Below are 8678 nucleotides of genomic sequence, written 5' to 3'. Positions count from 1 at the left end.
TGAAGCGAAAGCTAAGAGAAGCTAAGGCACAACTCTCTGTAGAGGACCTAACAGAAATCTTCAAACAAGAAGAAGACATGGCAGCCGAAAACAACAACAATGCCAACAATGCAAGGAAGGTGCTGGGTGACTTTACTACACCTACTCCTGACTTCTATGGGAGAAGCATCTCTATCCCTGCCATTGGAGCAAACAACTTTGAGCTTAAGCCTCAATTAGTTTCTATAATGCAACAGAATTGCAAGTTCCATGGACTTTCATTGGAAGATCCTCATCAGTTTTTGGCTGAGTTCTTGCAAATCTGTGACACTGTCAAGACCAATGGGGTTGACCCTGAGGTCTACAGACTTATGCTATTCCCTTTTGCTGTAAGAGACAGAGCTAGGATATGGTTGGACTCACAACCTAAAGAAAGCCTGAACTCTTGGGAAAAACTAGTCAATGCCTTCTTGGCAAAATTCTTTCCACCTCAAAAATTGAGTAAGCTTAGAGTGGAAGTCCAAACCTTCAGACAGAAGGAAGGTGAATCCCTCTATGAAGCTTGGGAAAGATACAAACAATTGATCAGAAAGTGTCCCTTTGACATGCTTTCTGAATGGAGCATCATAGGTATCTTCTATGATGGTCTGTCTGAACTGTCCAAGATGTCATTGGACAGCTCTGCTGAAGGATCTCTTCATCTGAAGAAGACGCCTACAGAAGCTCAAGAACTCATTGAAATGGTTGCAAATAACCAATTCATGTACACTTCTGAAAGGAATCCTGTGAACAATGGGACGAATCAGAAGAAAGGAGTTCTTGAGAATGATACTCTGAATGCCATATTGGCTCAGAACAAAATATTGACTCAGCAAGTCAATATGATTTCTCAAAGTCTGTCTGGAATGCAAGCTGCACCAGGCAGTACTAAGGATGCTTCATTTGAAGAAGAAGCTTATGATCCTGAGAACCCTTCAACGAAAGAGGTGAACTACACGAGAGAACCCTATGGAAACACCTATAATCCTTCATGGAGAAATCATCCAAATCTCTCATGGAAGGATCAACAGAGACCTCAACAAGGTTTCAACAACAATAATGGTGGAAGAAACAGGTTTGGCAATGGCAAGCCTTTTCCATCATCTTCTCAGCAACAGACAGAGAATTCTAAGCAGAGCCACTCTGACTTAGCGACCATGGTCTCTGATCTAATCAAAACCACTCAAAGTTTCATGACTGAAACAAGGTCCTCCATTAGGAATTTTGAGGCACAAGTGGGACAGCTGAGTAAGAAAATTACTGAACTCCCTCCTAGTACTCTTCCAAGCAATACAGAAGAGAATCCAAAAGGAGAATGCAAGGCCATCAACATGGCCGAATTTGGAGAGGAGGAAGAGGCAGTGATCGCCACCGAGGGAGACCTCAATGGACATTCACTGGCCTCCAATGAGTTCCCTAATGAGGAACCATGGGAATCTGAGGCTCACACTGAGACCATAGAGATTCCATTGGATTTACTTCTGCCATTCATGAGCTCTGATGAGTATTCTTCCTCTAAAGAGGATGAAGATGTCACTGAAGAGCAAGTTGCTAAATACCTTGGAGCAATCATGAAGCTAAATGACAAGTTATTTAGTAATGAGACTTGGGAGAACGAACCTCCTTTGCTCACCAAAGAACTGGATGACTTGACTAGGCAGAGATTACCTCAAAGGAGACAGGATCCTGGGAAGTTCTCAGTACCTTGTACCATAGGCACCATGACCTTTAAGAAGGCTCTGTGTGACCTAGGGTCAAGCATAAACCTCATGCATCTCTCTGTAATGGAGAAGCTAGGGATCTTTGAGGTACAAGCTGCAAGAATCTCACTAGAGATGGCAGACAATTCAAGAAAACAAGCTTATGGACTTGTAGAGGATGTTCTGGTAAAGATTGAAGACCATTACATCCCTGCTGATTTCATTGTCCTAGAGACTGGGAAGTGCATGGATGAATCCATCATCCTTGGTAGACCCTTCCTAGCCATAACCAAGGCTGTAATTGATGTTGACAGAGGAGAATTGATCATTCAAGTGAATAAAGAATCCTTTGTGTTTAAGGCTCAAAGATATCCCTCTGTTACCATGGAGAGGAAGCATGAAGAGCTTCTCTCAAAACAGAGTCAAACAGAGCCCCCACAGTCAAACTCTAAGTTTGATGTTGGGAGGCTACAGCCAACTTCTAAGTTTGGTGTTGAACCCCCACATTCAAACTCTAAGTTTGGTGTTGGGAGGTTCCAACATTGCTCTGAGTGTCTGTGAGGCTCCATGAGAGCCCACTGTCAAGCTACTGACATTAAAGAAGTGCTTGTTGCGAGGCAACCCAATGTTATATTTATCTATTTTCCTTTGTTATTTTATGTTTTCTGTAGGTTGATGATCATGTGGAGTCACAAAATCAATTGAAAAAGCAAAAACAGAATGAAAAATAGAAAGAAAAACAGCACACCCTGGAGGAAAACCTTGCTGGCGTTTAAACGCCAGTAAGGGCAACAAATGGGCGTTTAACGCCCAGTCTGGCACCATTCTGGGCGTTTAACACCAGAAATGGGCACCAGACTGGCATTAAACGCCAGGAAAGGGCAAGAAGCTGGCGTTAAACGCCAGAAATGGGCACCAGCCCGGCGTTTAACGCCAGAATTGGCATAAAGAGCATTTTTGCTCGCCACTTGGTACAGGGATGAATTTTCCTTGACACCTCAGGATCTGTGGACCCCACAGGATCCCCACCTACCCCACCACTCTCTCTCTTCTTCACCCATTCACCAATCACCTCAATACCTCTTCTCCAAAAACCCCTCACCTATCGAATCCCACCATTCTCTTCACCACTCACATCCATCCTTCATAAAACCCCACCTACCTTACCATTCAAATTCAAACCACTTTCCCTCCCAAATCCACCCATAATGGCCGAACCTTACCCCTCTCTCCACTCCTATATAAACCCATCTTCACTCCTTCATTTTCACACAACCTACACACTACTTCTCCCCCTTGGCCGAACCACAAAGCCACCTCCATCTCCTCTATTTCTTCTTCTTCTACTCTCTTCTCTCTTCTTTTGCTCGAGGACGAGCAAACCTTCTAAGTTTGGTGTGGTAAAAGCATTGCTTTTTATTTTTCCATAACCATTTATGGCACCTAAGGTCGGAGAAACCTCTAGAAAGAGGAAAGGGAAGGCAAAAGCTTCCACCTCCGAGTCATGGGAGATGGAGAGATTCATCTCAAGGGTGCATCAAGACCACTTCTATGAAGTTGTGGCCAAGAAGAAGGTGATCCCCAAGGTCCCTTTTCAAACTCAAAAAGGTCAACTTTAATCAAAGGTTGGACCAAGTCCTCATGGATATCTGTGTGGAAGGAGCTCAATGCAAACAGGAGATCCCACTCATAGACATGAGCATGAGGAAATTCCTCATCATGAAATCCCTGAGATGCCTCAAGGGATGCACTTTCCTCCACAAAACTATTGGGATCAAATCAACACCTCCCTAGGAGAATTGAGTTCCAACATGGGACAACTAAGGGTGGAGCACCAAGAACATTCCATCCTCCTCCATGAAATTAGAGAAGATCAAAGAATCATGAGAGAGGAGCAACAAAGGCAAGGAAGAGACATTGAGGAGCTCAAGCACTCCATAAGATCTTCAAGAGGAAGAACAAGCCGCCATCACTAAGGCGGACCCGTTCTTTAATTTCCTTGTTCTTTATTTTCCTGTTCTTCAAATTTTCATGTTGATGTTTATCTATGTTTGTGTCTTATTACATGATCATTAGTGTCTTAGTGTCTATGCCTTAAAGTTATGAATGTCCTATGAATCCATCACCTTTCTTAAATGAAAAATGTCCTTAATTGAAAAAGAGAAGAATTGCATGAATTTTGAATTTTATAACAGATTAATTATTTTGATGTGGTGGCAATACTTTTGGTTTCTGAATGTATGCTTGAACAGTGCATATGTCTTTTGAATTTGTTGTTCATGAATGATTGGCTCTTGAAAGAATGATGAAAAAGGAGACATGTTACTGAGGATCTGAAAAATCATAAAAATGATCCTTGAAGCAAGAAAATGCAGTGAATATTCAAAAAAAAAAGAAAAAAAAAAGAAGGAAGAGAAAGAAATAAAGTTGGGATCCAAGGCAAAAAGAGTGTGCTTAAGAACCCTGGACACCTCTAATTGGGGACTCTAGCAAAGCTGAGTCACAATCTGAAAAGGTTCACCCAATTATGTGTCTGTGGCATGTATGTATCCGGTGGTAATACTGGAAGACAGAGTGCTTTGGGCCACGGCCAAGACTCATAAAGTAGCTGAGTTCAAGAATCATCACACTTAACTAGGAGAATCAATAACACTATCTGGATTCTGAGTTCCTATAGAAGCCAATCATTCTGAATTTCAAAGGATAGAGTGAGATGCCAAAACTGTTCAGAGACAAAAAGCTAAAAGTCCCGCTCATCTAATTAATTCTAATCTTCATAGACGTTTTTGGAATTCATTGCACATTCTCTTCTTTTTATCTTATTTGATTTTCAGTTGCTTGGGGACAAGAAACAATTTAAGTTTGGTGTTGTGATGAGCGGATAATTTATACACTTTTTGGCATTATTTTTAGTATGTTTTAGTTAGTTTTTATTATATTTTTATTAGTTTTTAGTTAAAACTCACTTTTCTGGACTTTACTATGATTTTGTGTGTTTTTCTGTAATTTCAGGTATTTTCTGGCTGAAATTGAGGGACCTGAGCAAAAATCTGATTCAGAGGCTGAAAAGGACTGCAGATGCTGTTGGATTCTGACCTCCCTGCACTCGAAGTAGATTTTCTGGAGCTACAGAAGCCCAATTGGCACGCTCTCAATTACGTTGGAAATTAGACATCCTGGCTTTCTATTAATGTATAATAGTCCATACTTTGCCCGAGATTTGATGGCCCAAACCGGCGTTCCAAATCAGCTCAAAACTGCCCGGCGTTAAACGCCAGAACTGGCACAAGAATGGGAGTTAAACACCCAAACTGGCACAAAAGCTGGCGTTTAACTCCAAGAAAAGTCTCTACACATAGAAGCTTCAATGCTCAGCCCAAGCACACACCAAGTGGGCCCGAAAGTGGATTTTTATGTCATTTACTCATTTCTGTAAACCCTAGGCTACTAGTTCTCTACAAATAGGACCTTTTTGCTATTGTATTTCCATCTTTGGATCTTTGATCATCTTTAGATCTTTGAATCTTTTGATCACGTTTTGGGGGCCGGCCTCACGGCCATGCCTAGACCTTGTTCTTATGTATTTTCAACGGTGGAGTTTCTACACACCATAGATTAAGGTGTGGAGCTTTGCTGTACCTCGAGTATCAATGCAATTACTATTGTTCTTCTATTCAATTCGGCTTATTCTTGTTCTAAGATATCACTTGTTCCTCAGCTTGATGAATGTGATGATTCGTGACACTCATCATCATTCTCACCTATGAACGTGTGCCTGACAACCACCTCCGTTCTACCTTAGATTGAGTGGATATCTCTTGGATCCCTTAATCGGAATCTTCGTGGTATAAGCTAGAATTGATGGCAGCATTCAAGAGAATCCGGAAGGTCTAAACCTTGTCTGTGGTATTCTGAGTAGGATTCAAGGATTGAATGACTGTGACGAGCTTCAAACTCCTGAAGGCTGGGCGTTAGTGACAGACGCAAAAGAATCACTGGATTCTATTCCAACCTGATTGAGAATCGACAGATGATTAGCCGTGCTGTGACAGAGCGCGTTGAACATTTTCACTGAGAGGACGGGACTGTAGCCACTGACAACGGTGATACCCAACATACAGCTTGCCATGGAAAGGAGTAAGAAGGATTGGATGAAGACAGTAGGAAAGTAGAGAGACAGAAGGGACAAAGCATCTCCATTCGCTTATCTAAAATTCTCACCAATGAATTACATAAGTATCTCTATCTTTATTTTATGCTTTATTCATAAATCACCCATAACCATTTGAATCTGCCTGACTAAGATTTACAAGATGACCATAGCTTGCTTCATACCAACAATCTCCGTGGGATCGACCCTTACTCGCGTAAGGTTTATTACTTGGACGACCCAGTGCACTTGCTGGTTAGTTGTGCGAAGTTGTGATAAAGAGTTGAGATTTCAATTGAGCATACCATGTTGATGGTGCCATTGATGATCACAATTTCGTGCACCAAGTTTTTGGTGCCGTTGCCGGGGATTGTTTGAGTTTGGACAACTGACGGTTCATCTTGTTGCTTAGATTAGGTATTTTTCTTCAGAGTTCTTAAGAATAAATTCTAGTGTTTCAAGGTGATGTTATTATCATCATCAAAGCTGATTGATTCTCATCAATTTAGCTCTTGAATGCAATGTCCTGCTGAAGCTTGGCTAGCCATGTCTAATTTCTTTAGACTAAAGCTTTAGACTAACATTGCATGATTCCTGGAATTCTCATTAAGAATTTTGATATCCTTATTTTCATTCAATTTTTGAAAAAAAATCCAAAAAAATTACAAAATCAAAAAAACCAAAAATATTTTATGTTTCTTGTTGAGTCTAGTGTCTCATTTTAAGTTTGGTGTCGATTGCATGTTTCTATTCTTCTTGCATGTTTCTACCTCTTCCTTCTATTTTTCTTTTCCTCTGACACCTCAAGGAATCTCTATACTGTGACATAGAGGATTCCATATTTTCTTGTTCTCTTCTCTTTCATATGAGCAGGAGCAAAGACAAAAGCATTCTTGTTGAGGCTGACCCTGAACCTGAAAGGACCTTGAAGCGAAAGCTAAGAGAAGCTAAGGCACAACTCTCTGTAGAGGACCTAACAGAAATCTTCAAACAAGAAGAAGACATGGCAGCCGAAAACAACAACAATGCCAACAATGCAAGGAAGGTGCTGGGTGACTTTACTACACCTACTCCTGACTTCTATGGGAGAAGCATCTCTATCCCTGCCATTGGAGCAAACAACTTTGAGCTTAAGCCTCAATTAGTTTCTCTAATGCAACAGAATTGCAAGTTCCATGGACTTTCATTGGAAGATCCTCATCAGTTTTTGGCTGAGTTCTTGCAAATCTGTGACACTGTCAAGACCAATGGGGTTGACCCTGAGGTCTACAGACTTATGCTATTCCCTTTTGCTGTAAGAGACAGAGCTAGGATATGGTTGGACTCACAACCTAAAGAAAGCCTGAACTCTTGGGAAAAGCTAGTCAATGCCTTCTTGGCAAAATTCTTTCCACCTCAAAAATTGAGTAAGCTTAGAGTGGAAGTCCAAACCTTCAGACAGAAGGAAGGTGAATCCCTCTATGAAGCTTGGGAAAGATACAAACAATTGATCAGAAAGTGTCCCTTTGACATGCTTTCTGAATGGAGCATCATAGGTATCTTCTATGATGGTCTGTCTGAACTGTCCAAGATGTCATTGGACAGCTCTGCTGAAGGATCTCTTCATCTGAAGAAGACGCCTACAGAAGCTCAAGAACTCATTGAAATGGTTGCAAATAACCAATTCATGTACACTTCTGAAAGGAATCCTGTGAACAATGGGACGAATCAGAAGAAAGGAGTTCTTGAGAATGATACTCTGAATGCCATATTGGCTCAGAACAAAATATTGACTCAGCAAGTCAATATGATTTCTCAAAGTCTGTCTGGAATGCAAGCTGCACCAGGCAGTACTAAGGATGCTTCATTTGAAGAAGAAGCTTATGATCCTGAGAACCCTTCAACGAAAGAGGTGAACTACACGAGAGAACCCTATGGAAACACCTATAATCCTTCATGGAGAAATCATCCAAATCTCTCATGGAAGGATCAACAGAGACCTCAACAAGGTTTCAACAACAATAATGGTGGAAGAAACAGGTTTGGCAATGGCAAGCCTTTTCCATCATCTTCTCAGCAACAGACAGAGAATTCTAAGCAGAGCCACTCTGACTTAGCGACCATGGTCTCTGATCTAATCAAAACCACTCAAAGTTTCATGACTGAAACAAGGTCCTCCATTAGGAATTTTGAGGCACAAGTGGGACAGCTGAGTAAGAAAATTACTGAACTCCCTCCTAGTACTCTTCCAAGCAATACAGAAGAGAATCCAAAAGGAGAATGCAAGGCCATCAACATGGCCGAATTTGGAGAGGAGGAAGAGGCAGTGATCGCCACCGAGGGAGACCTCAATGGACGTTCACTGGCCTCCAATGAGTTCCCTAATGAGGAACCATGGGAATCTGAGGCTCACACTGAGACCATAGAGATTCCATTGGATTTACTTCTGCCATTCATGAGCTCTGATGAGTATTCTTCCTCTAAAGAGGATGAAGATGTCACTGAAGATCAAGTTGCTAAATACCTTGGAGCAATCATGAAGCTAAATGACAAGTTATTTAGTAATGAGACTTGGGAGAACGAACCTCCTTTGCTCACCAAAGAACTGGATGACTTGACTAGGCAGAGATTACCTCAAAGGAGACAGGATCCTGGGAAGTTCTCAGTACCTTGTACCATAGGCACCATGACCTTTAAAAAGGCTCTATGTGACCTAGGGTCAAGCATAAACCTCATGCATCTCTCTGTAATGGAGAAGCTAGGGATCTTTGAGGTACAAGCTGCAAGAATCTCACTAGAGATGGCAGACAATTCAAGAAAACAAGCTTATG

General features: G+C 41.5%; 2 non-coding genes across 2 annotated transcripts; both read right to left on the bottom strand.

The window, feature by feature from the left end:
* Positions 1 to 482: 482 nt before the first annotated feature.
* On the bottom strand, positions 483 to 590 carry LOC130964551 (small nucleolar RNA R71). Its single transcript, XR_009080640.1, has one exon. It is a non-coding gene; the product is annotated as a small nucleolar RNA R71 (small nucleolar RNA).
* Positions 591 to 7276: 6686 nt separating this feature from the next.
* On the bottom strand, positions 7277 to 7384 carry LOC130964550 (small nucleolar RNA R71). The gene has a single exon (XR_009080639.1). It is a non-coding gene; the product is annotated as a small nucleolar RNA R71 (small nucleolar RNA).
* Between the last annotated feature and the right edge of the window lie 1294 nt (positions 7385 to 8678).

Source organism: Arachis stenosperma, chromosome 2 (genome assembly GCF_014773155.1).
Source record: "Arachis stenosperma cultivar V10309 chromosome 2, arast.V10309.gnm1.PFL2, whole genome shotgun sequence".
NCBI lineage: Eukaryota > Viridiplantae > Streptophyta > Magnoliopsida > Fabales > Fabaceae > Arachis > Arachis stenosperma.
This window is presented reverse-complemented; position numbering and strand designations above follow the sequence as displayed.